Here is an 11,441-nt window from a genome sequence, read left to right on the forward strand (position 1 = left end):
AAAAAAAAAAAAGCCGTCGAGTCAGTTCTGACTCATAGTGCCCCTGTATAGGGTTTCCAAGAAGCAGCAGGTGAGTATGAACCTCCAACCTTGTGCGTGGTTCAAACCAACCTTGTGGTCGAGTGCTTGTCCTACAGCACCACACCAGGACTCCATTAGAAAAGTTAACAGGATCAAAAGTGCTCAGGATGCAGTTCTTTGTTTAGGATAGCCTCCTCTTGGTCATGCCCGCAGGTAGGCTACTCTGACCCTTGGCACCCAGACCTGGCCTCTGCCCTACTCTGGCAATGTTACAAAGTGCATTGTGCTGCTGATAAATGCCCAAGGGGCACTCTGCTTACCTGTAAACCTCAGCCCTAAGGCTCTCAGCTCTAGCTCTGAGAGTCAGCAAACCTAGCATTCTCAATTTCATGCCTGGAGGCACCCCAATAGGCACGTGAGCCTCCTGCCCAGAAGCACTCAGCTTCACTTACTCTGTGGGATGGAAAGCCTGCTGCACTGTCTTGTGTTCTGACTCAGGTCTGCTGATACTGTTCTCCGCCTGTGCCTTGCTGTGGCCGCTGTCCCCTGGATTGAGGAAGTACACTACATAGGGATCTTGGGATCCAAGGGGTGTACTCGTCTCCTGGATCCTCTTCTTCTTTGTTATTTTTTAAAAATTATTATGAATTGAGTGACATTTTACAGAACAGATAATCAGTTTTACATTCAACAAATTGTATACTTAAAAAGCACTTTTAAAGAAAGGAATTAATTCCCATGGAGGCAATGATATCTTGGAACAAACTCAAGGTGATTGGAATTTTGCTTAGAATCTGAACTGAAATCATCCCCTACTCCATACCTGAAATTTGAAGAAATATGGAAATGATGATTTTTTTTTTTCCCCTGTGCAGTTCAATGTCCCACTCTATAGCCCAATTAAATCATATAGGGCTAAGTTCTTCTAGGGGCAATAAAAGAGTGTCATCACCTTTGTTCAGACCAGTCTCCTGTGCCCCACCTAAATTGTACTGCTCAGTTTAGCACATGGAGTTCATGCTGAAGAGACTGTCTGCCCTGCGCTCTTGTATCTATCCCCTGCCCCAGGGTAACCCAATCCATCTGATGAAGATTCATCTGTTGAAGTCCAATTAGCCTTCCCTGGGCAGTAAAGCAGGTCATATCAGTTTTCTTCTTTGAAATTCTCTGAATTCTTGTAACTCTTTATAATTTGAAATGTATTTACATTATTTCATCTTTTTGGAATTTTTGTTGTTGTTGTTGCTCTTTTCTCCCTGGTGAAAACCTCCTCAGCCTGGAAAATGCAACGATTAGGTCATATCTGCGTAAAAGCAGAAATGTGTGCTTTCTTCTGTGCACTGCTGTAGTCCATCAGCCACACACTGTTACAGTGGTGAGCTGGTAGACCAGTTCTCCACAGGTACCACTGCCGCTATCACTGGGGCTACTGCTATGACTGATTCTATTTGACAATAACAACAAAACACTGATCTCTGTTACTGTTGTTGTTCAGTTGTTCAGTTCTGACTCGTAGCGACCCTGTATGGGGTTTCCAAGGAGTGGCCAGTGGGTAATTTCTATAATCTAAATACTCCCACCATGGTAGATCTTAAGTCACCAACACGACATCTCCAAACATGGAGTTGGCAAGAGCTAAGCAGTACCAGTTCTTAAGAGTTGCTACAAACCAGCTCCAATACACCTCTGAAACTTGTAGATTTCATTTTATCATAGTATCATTTTCACCTAGATGGAAATTATTTAGGATGGGACCAGGTCTTTATCCTTTTTGTGGCTATTACCTAGTTCTGTGTTTGGCACATATGTGAGGGCTTCAGAAAGTCTGTGGGAAAATTCCATTTTCTTTTCATTCCATTTTCTCACAGACCTTTTGAAGCTCCCTTGTTTGTGTGTGTATATATCTCTGTGTGTACAGGAGTGCTGGTGGTGCAGTGGGCTAAGTATTGGGCTTCTATTTATAAGGTCAGTGGTTCAAACCCAACAGCCACTCTATAGAAAAATGATAAGGCTGTCTGCTCCTGTAAAGATTTATAACCTCAGGAACCCAAAGGAGCAGTTCTAGTCTGACCTATAGGATCACTATGGTTCAATCAACTCAATCAACACAATATCTATTTATATATTTGTTTATTAAATATTTATTATGTGAATGATTAAATGGCAACCACAGCTTGGCATTGGACTAGCTTGGTGGATGATTCTTTGGAGGGGGATAACTGTGAGTATCCCATAAGAATAATTAAGCACAGTGAGCACCCTAAAGAAAGCCAATTTTTGGTTTTAAATGCAAACTAAACTCAAACCAAACCTACTCCCATCAAGTTGACTCCCATTCATAGCAACCCAATATAGGGTTTCTGAGACTGCAAATCTTCATGGGAGCAGCCAGCCTCATCTTTCTCATGAGGAGTAGCTGGTGAGTTTAGACCATCAACCTTGCAGTTAGCAGTCCAGCACTTAACCCACAGTGCCACCAAGGCTCCATACTATACACATGACTGTCTTTATTCTGGAAATAAGAAGAGGGATCTAAAGACCTCAACATCAAGGCCCTTCCACTTCCCTGCTAGTTTGCTTCACAGGGTCTAAATAAACATTTATCCAACATGTAGCTGCAACAGTAATTGTGGTCTCAGGGACGCTCCATTGGACAGTGAAGGTTGTACAGGGGACAGGGGCAGGAATACAGTGACCACTTGCTACAAAAATGAAACTTCAGCTGTCAGCAATATTTAAACTGAAAACTATGGTGCTTTTTTGTTTGTTTTGTTTTTGAAGTTTGAAAGCCCACTGGAGAATGACAAGTATGCAAAATGTTAGTGGTGTGGGTAAGAGACAGAAAGGAAGCAGAGAACATCTACATAAATGCAGCTTTACTTTGTCAGCCCGATTTCTGCTTCTTTCAATTCCTGTTTGGCTTTGGCCCAATGTTCTGGGTCGTTCCTGAGATTTCATAGTCTTTGACAGCTAAGAAGACACTTCTCACTGTGGCAAATGGCTTTGCTGAAAACCTCACTGAGGAGAATATATTGGCACTGGACCACGGCTTTTGTTCTTGGACACTTTAGACTGAGGAAGGACTTGGTATAAATTTGGTGACTTAGGACAATGGCTTCTCTGGACAAATGCTTTAAAGAGGATGTGCTTAAATATTCTGAAAATAGTGGAAAGGGGCAAGCCTGGAATCTGGTCCTTGCAATTGACCATCTTGCCACAAGTTGTTGAGTCCCTGAAGCAGCCTTTGCCTCGATTTCCTTTTTACCTCGTTCTCTCTCTCTTTGCCAACAAATTTCCATCTTTGACTCTTGTTGCTGTTGTTAAGTGTCATTGAGTCGGTTCTGACACATAGCAACCCTGAATAAGGTTTCTGAAACTTTAAAATCTTTGTGAAAGCAGAAATCCTCATCTTTCTCCTGTGGAACTGCTGGTGGGCTCAAACTGTGAACATTGTGATTTGTAGTTCAGTGCTTACCATATGGAGCCACTGTGTTACCTTGACTCTGTTTCTGTTGCTAAGTGCCATCAAGTCAGTTCCGACTCATAGCGACCCTCTATCCAGTTTCTGAAGAGCAAATGATGAATTTGAACTGCTGACCTTGTGATTCAAACTGACCTTATGGTCCAGTGCTTATCCTACACCACCACACCATGACTCCCTCTACTCTGTTGTTGTTAAATGCTGTCAAGTCGATTCCAATTCATAGTAACCCTGTAGAGGGTTTCCAAGGAGTGGCTGGTGAATTTGAACTGCTGACCTTGTGTTTCAAACTGACCTTGTGGTCCAGTGTTTATCCTATAGAGACATACCAGGACCCCTTATTCTCTAGCTTCTCCTTATTTCAGAAGCTAAATAGTCTCAAGATGTCTTTATCAAACTTCTTTGCTAGAAATCTACTCTGGTTGGTATCTCGACCATACACATGTTAGTATGAATTTAAACTAATGTGCTACCTCCAAAAGTGACACATCATTTAAACTCTCCTTTATAAGAGATTTTTTGAAGTAATGGAGTAAGAGCACTTTTACAGGTGTTGCCTTAGGAGCAAAAAGCTTAAAACATCTATTTTCAGGCTCTCCTACCCTGCCTTTGCATACACACAAGAAATTGGAAGGAGCTATTTCAAGATGTCTGTGAAATTCCTTACTCCTGTTAAGGAGCACTAGTGAAATATAGTGAAAACATATTATTCTCCAGTTTCTACATTCCAGAGTTCAAAAGCAGTAGAATCTTGAACATTTGAGAGTATGAGGACTGAGAAGCTGACATTTTAACAGAGAATTCTATGCAAGTAGAGCCAAGTTTCTAAAAATGTGCCCTGTTACATAAGGCAAGGGAAAGGATGGAAAAGTACCAGCTGGTGTGGAGCCGTAGTCTTTCCTTCGTCTGACTCACTCAGGCAAAAGTACTTGAATTAAGTAAGATGCATCTCAGGAAAGCCAAACAAAACCCATTCATTCTCCAGGGCTTCACATTCGTTGTGGGGAGTTGAAATGTAACTATGGGACAGGGCCTGTCTAAGCAAAGTTGTGAGGGTTTACAAAGTTTGTGCCTGTGCTCCCTAGGCTCTCTTCCAGGGTCTCCCTACTTCCTTTCAGTTCTTTCTCTTCTCTTCCAGATGCTCAGAACCACCCTGCTGTATCTATGGTGCTGCACCCTGCCGGCAGACAACTTCCAACAGCCCCAGTTGGCTTCCCCTGACCAACACTTGCTTCTTCTCTATCCCGTGACTTCAAATCCTCCTCCGTGGTGCATGCAATGAGTTGTCGTTAACTAAGTAGATTGATCCTCACTGTTGTGTCAGCTAACTAAATACAACCAGTTACCATCAGCCAGTCCTGATGCATGGTGACCGTTTGTGTTGCAGAGTAGACGGGAGCTCCAAAGAATTTTGGAAGTAGATCACCAGGTCTTTCTTCTGAGGTGCCTCTGGGTGGGTTTGAACTGCTAATCTTAACCCTTTGTACCACCTAAGGACTCCTAGCTAGCCACATAGTCACATAGAGCACCTCTTTTTTTTCTCTTAAATGTTTTATTGTGAATTATGTGATAGTTTACATGGGAAAACATTAGTTTTACATTCATTCTATCGTATATTGTCTCATTGCCATGGTTACAATCCCCTCCATGCAATCCTTCCCCCGTACCCGCCAGGTCTTCAGCACCCGGTCTTGAGTACCTCTTTTAAAATATTAATTCAGTAACAGTGCAAGGAGCTCTGGTAGCATAGTGGCTACGAATTGGGCTGCGAATCTCAAGGTCAGCAGTTCGAAACTACCAGCTTTTCCGTGGGAAAAAGATGAGACGTTCTGCTCCCGTAAAGATTTATAGCCTCGGAAACCCTGTTCAGGGTCACTATGGGTCGGAACTGACTGGACGGCACATAACAACAACAACAACAGTGCATGGCTGTTAATGAAGTGACTAAATTGGCCATTATATCAGGAATGATGAGGCTGGTTTAGAAGGGAGGTATTTCTGGAGAACCCTCAAATCAGCAGCCTTCTCTGCTAAGATTGTGGTATAGGAGTCCATGGTACGCTTGGGCAAGTTCTTCCCCCTTTCACAAGCCATCTGACTGCTCCAGGATTTGAGAGAAAACCTTATTTGTTGTTTCTGAACCAGCACCTTTGAGGATTCTAGATTACCATATTGTTTCTTCATGACAGGAAGAACTAAGGAATGGTAAGAGTATGCACTTGGGCTTAGGGCTGAGAGAGGCTATAAGTAACTGAATGCTATTATAAGAAAGACTGGGTTTATGGGGCAGAGTCCCTGGGAATTAATGGTGCTATACAGACAATGTCCAGGCCCTGCCTAATGGGAGTGTCCAGTGGAGATATAATTTTTCAGTTTGGAACTTAAATAGGAATTCACTTTCACACACACACACACACACACACACACATGCCTGATTCATTGCCAATGCAGATCCAAGGAGGACAGAAACCCAAAGCTCTCAGATTGGAAAGGGTGACAGCTTCCTGCACCCAGTTTTGCATACTACCTCCCTGGGAACTTTCTTCTCCATACAAAGTGTGAACAACTCTTCACAGATGACCCAGAGCTATGCTAGAAACTCATGGGAGAAGGAAGACCAGAATGCCATCTTTCCATTCAAGCAGCTTCCCATCTCCAGGGGGAACTGAGAGAATTTCTAAAAGACATGCTAACCTGTGGAAGAAAAAGTGAGAAAAAAAGGAAAAAGGAGGATGTTCAACCTCATCAGTGGCATGAGGCATGTTCTTTGGGAAAAGTAGTACCGATGCCAAGAGCCCCTTAGATCTTCAGATCACTGGAGAACTGAAGGCCCTTTGGTAGCTCTTCTACATTTGTGTCTGCTTGAAACTTGACCTCTCCAAACTCCAGGTTTAGAATCGGGTAATAGTTTATGCTGCAAATTGGCCTTAGTATCAAAAGAATGATGAAAGAGAAATGCTGGGCAGACTGACTAACGACAGCTAGTCACTCATTTTTGTGACTGCTCCCTCCCCCTCCTCCATTTAAAAGCTCCCCAGGAGATTCTGATGTGCAGTCAGCACGGAGGCTCCAAGTGTTGAATCCCTGAGGAACCATGAAGAATTACGGAAAATACGCCTATTTGTAGACAGGAGAACAGCAGGCCAACAGTCATGTATTAGTTGTTGTTGCTAAGTATTGTCCAGTTGGTTCTGACTCATAGTGACCCTGTGTAGGGTTTCCAAGGAGCAGCTAGTGAGCTTGAACCGGCAACCTTGCAGTTCAAACTGACTTTGCAGTTCAGCACATTACTTTACAGCGCCACACCAGGACTCCTGTCATATACTTAAGAAACCAAAAACCAGGCCCATTGCCACCAAGTGGATTCTGCCTGATGACCACTTCATGTATGTCAGAGTAGAACTGCAATCTTTACTGAAGCAGATGGCTAGGCCTTTCTGCTGGTGGGTTTGAACTTCTAACCTTTAGGCTAGTAGATGAGCACCGACTGTTTCTATCACCCGAGGACATATCATAGAGGTAGTCAGCCACCAACTTTTCCTCCTCTCATTCAGTTATTCATTGAGGGTCTCCTTTGTCATGGATGATGTCTGTATGCCATCTCCTTCTCGGCTCCACACTATGCATTCTTCTTAAATTGTGGAAAAAGTGAGACATAGTCCTTCAGAAGACTGTGTAATCTACTGGAAAGATTTGTTCACCTGAATTGTGGACTTCACCCCTTACAAAGTTAAAGATGATAGCTTGTTTCCCATTGAGTCAGGCATACTTTTTAAATCATTTCATCAATCAATTAAAAAAAGTTTGAGAAATGATATTTATAGAGCCTATTGATGAATGAAGGAGCCACGATGGTGGGTTAAACACTGGTCTGCTAACCTCGAGATTGGTGGTTCAAACCCACCAGCTGCTCTGAGAGAGAAAAGATGACACAGTCTGCTCCTGTAAAGATTATAGTCTCAAAAACGCCATGGAGTATTTCTACTATGTCCTAAAGGGTCACTAGGAGTCAGAATCAACTCAGTGGCAGTGGGTTTGTTTTTGTTTGTTGGTTGGTTTGGTTCTGGTGAATGTGTTACCTGAATCAGTAAATATGCATCTGGGAATGTACATTGTCCTGCCTCTAGTGCTATACCAGGGAGCTTCAAAAATTTCGTGGAAAAATAGAATGGAAAACTAATGGAATTTTCCCTCAAACTTCTTGAAGTTCCCTTGCATTAGGTCCTATCTTAGTCATCTAGTGTTGTTATGCTGAAGTACCACAAGTGAGTGGCTTTAAAGTGGATCTATTGTCTCTCTGTGGGCTAGGAGGAAGGTCCTTATCTCTTGGTCCCTTGGTGGTCCTTCTGTGGTATGGCATCTCTCTCCCCCACTCTGCTCCCTTTTTTATGCATAATCTGCTCTTTTTTTCTATCTCAAAGGTGACTGTCTTCAAATAGACACTACATAGATATGGCGTCTTAACAGAACAAAGAAAATCCATTTTCAAATGGGATTATAGGAGTTAGGATTTACAAAGTTTATTTTCTGGAGGACACAATTCAATCCATAATCGGTCCTATAACTAAATTTGCTAAATGTTACTTATGATTCTCTGAAAACACGCTCATCTCTGCCAAGGAAGGGAGTTTAGAGTTTTTTTGGTCTAATCCTTTTCTTTTCCGCATAAAGAAGCTGACTGAAGTCACACTGAGCAAGCCTTAGAGCTAGGACTCCACCTCAGGCCTCCTGAATCTCAGTTCAGTGATTGCTGTTGTTGTGAAGTGCCCTCAATTCAGTTCCGACTCTTAGCGACCTGTACAGGGTCTCTGAGGAGCAGTTGGTGGGTCTGAACTGCTGACCTTGTGGTTCGAAGTCCAGTGTTGACCCTACAGGAGTCCTTCCACTATAATAAGCAGCACACTGTTTCCAATTGTTAACCAAATCCACTTTAGACACATTACCATTTGAAACCTGTCCAACCCAAACACACTATCTGGACCAGAAGACATTCTTAATCCCTGGTCCTCAGCTACTGTTCCTGTCTTCATTTGTACAAATAATTATTACAAGGTTGTGAGTGAAGGATTTCAAATATATCTCTCACCCTTGAATCCAGTCTATTATAAATAGAATGTCAAAAATAGCATCTGGGGTCCTAACAGCTTAACAAGCAACCATCTAAGATGCAACTATGGTCTCATTTTGTGTGGAGCAAAAGAGAATGAAGAAATCAAAAGCTCAAAGAAGAGCTTAGTCTATGGGACTAGTAGCCCATATGTGCCACAATCTCTTCAAACCTCAAACCAGAAGAGCTAGATGGTGCCTGGCTATCACTACTGACTATTCTGACCAAGGACATGGTAAAGGATCCCAGATAGAATAGGAGGGAAGTCTAAAATAAAGGTCAAATTCCTGAAAAAGACCAGACCTACTGAGCTTATAGAGACTAGAGGACCCCCAGAGACTATTGCCCTAAAACTTTAGACATCTTTGGATGTCTATTTCTATAGATCAATTTTCAGCCAAATTACAGATTGGCTTATAAAATAAGCAATTATCACCTGTGAGTTAAATGCTCCATTGAACAATGAACCAATGAGACCAAATGGTCAGCAATTACCCAGAAGCAAAGATGAGAAGGCAAGGAAGGGAAGGGAAGCTAGATTAATGGAAACAGAACAAACAGAATGGAAATAATGAGAATGTTGATGCATTGAGAAGATTGTAACTCATGTTACAGAACAATTTGTATGAACATTGCTAAAGGCTAACCTTATTTGCAATGTAAACGTTCACTGTTGTTTTTAAGTGGAATCAGTTCCAACCCATGGTGACCCTCCGAACTTGCAGTTTAAGCCAACTTTGCGGTCCAGTGCATTATCCTGCAGTGCTACAACCGAACTCCAAAGTATTATTAAAAGATACAGAAAGTATAAGGAAGTGCTTAAAATGTAATATAGTTAAGCAGACAAGCATCTGTTTTCAAAGGTTATTAATACAACACATGTGCTATAATTAAGAAAAATGTAATAGTATGTACTATTTTCTGTATAGGCACACACACTCACACACATACATACACACTTTCCTTCTCTTGCCCACAATCTACCTATGTGCTGTTGAGAATATAACATTTTTAAATGAGGTCCAAAGCTGTTACTCATATTACTTTAAAATGTAAATTCTTATGTTTTGATATCCTTTTTAAAGAATAATAAGTGTACTCTTGATTTGCAAAGTTATAGAGAACAGTGCCCCACTTGTCTGACAGTTTGCCATTCTGTGGTGGCTTGTGTTGGTGAGCTGCTGGTGTTTTGAATATCAGCAGGATCACCCATGATGGGCAGGTTTCAGTGCAGCTTCTACACTAAGAAGCAATGGGCAGTCCACAAAGAACAATAAGAAAGCAATGGAATATTTAACCAGTAAGAACTCCTAACTAAGATTTAGCCAGGTTTAGTGTTTCTTTAATACCAGGTGAACCATTATAGCTGGAATTATGCCTAGAGATAGTACAAAAACAAATACAAAAGGAGAAACCAAACCATCATTACTGAATCTAGTCTCATTCATGAGTATCAGGGTAGATTTGTACTCCGTAGGGTTTTCAATGGCAGATTTCTGGAAGTAGATTACCAAGGTTTATCTCTCAGGCACCTCTGGATTGATTCAAGTTTCTAGCCTTTGGATTAGCAGTCCACGGTGTTACCCATTTGCGCTACCAGAAAATGAAGTACTGTAATTTAATACTTGTTAAAATTGACATGTTGTTGTTGTTGTTAAGTGCCATTGAGTCGGTTCCGACCCATAGTGACCCTGTATAACGTTTCCAAGGAGTAGCTGGTGAGCTTGAACCACCAACTTCGCAGTTCCAAAGGCTTTGAAGTCTGACGCGTTAACCCACAGCACCACACCTGGACTCCAAAATTGACATAACCTCACACAAAGGTGAATGACATTTAATGATCGATCCATTAATTCTATTTTTATAAAATGGAGTTTCAAAATGTCAATGGGCTCACATCTCTCAGATTGAATATCCTTACCATCACTGACAACTTGGAAATCCAAGAGGTGGGGTGGGATCCATTCCTGAGTTCAGTGTATATTGCTCATCAAATCCTATGCTATTCTCCCACCTGGTTCAATGGATACAGCTATGCCTCACACTCATCTAGCCCAGTATTGCAGGCCTTTCTTGTTTTATTCTATCATAAATTTTTTTGTCCCTCTGTTTTGATTGTTATGCGTTTATTCTGATCTGAAGAAGTAGCAGAATTAAGGATATTTAAATTTTTTTTTTTTTTATTTAAGGTTTTTATTGTGGATTGAGTGAAAGTTAAAGGGCAGATCATCTGTTTTACATTCAACAAATCATACACCTTGATTTATTACATTGATTATAATCCCCTCCATGTACCATCAGTTAACAGTATTTCTCTCTCTCCACTTTACCTTTTTAAAAAACAAACAATAAAAAAAAACACGCAAGCATATATAATAATTTACATCTCCAAAGGACACATTTTGCAAGTCTGCTCTTAGTCCCTCTCTTCTTAGTCAATGAATCTGGAGTCTTCAGCCGCTCCCCCTTTCCATGCCCCCATCTCTGCCTCCATCGCTGGCGCTGCTGCTTCTCTGGATAAGGTCCCGCATTCTGCTTGTGCGTTTCTCTCTTGATGGTCCTAGGGTCCTCTGTTTCTGGACTGTAAGATTAACCACTCCCCTGTTTTTGTTACAAAACATCTACCTTTACAATTGTGACAGTCGCGATTAGTCTTGATAACAATTATTCACCATTGAATCTTACAAATCTTAACCCCATCTCTTTTCACCAGACCCATCTAGACAAGATGACAGCTCTCCAGTGAGGACTCTTTCTTTCCCCCATACTCTTAAATGAAATTTCCTCTTGAAAACTTGTAAGCCAGTCACTTCATGCCTTTATTGCCCCCTC

The sequence above is a fragment of the Chrysochloris asiatica genome, unplaced genomic scaffold (assembly GCF_000296735.1).
Source record: "Chrysochloris asiatica unplaced genomic scaffold, ChrAsi1.0 scaffold00050, whole genome shotgun sequence".
In the NCBI taxonomy this organism is placed as follows: domain Eukaryota; kingdom Metazoa; phylum Chordata; class Mammalia; order Afrosoricida; family Chrysochloridae; genus Chrysochloris; species Chrysochloris asiatica.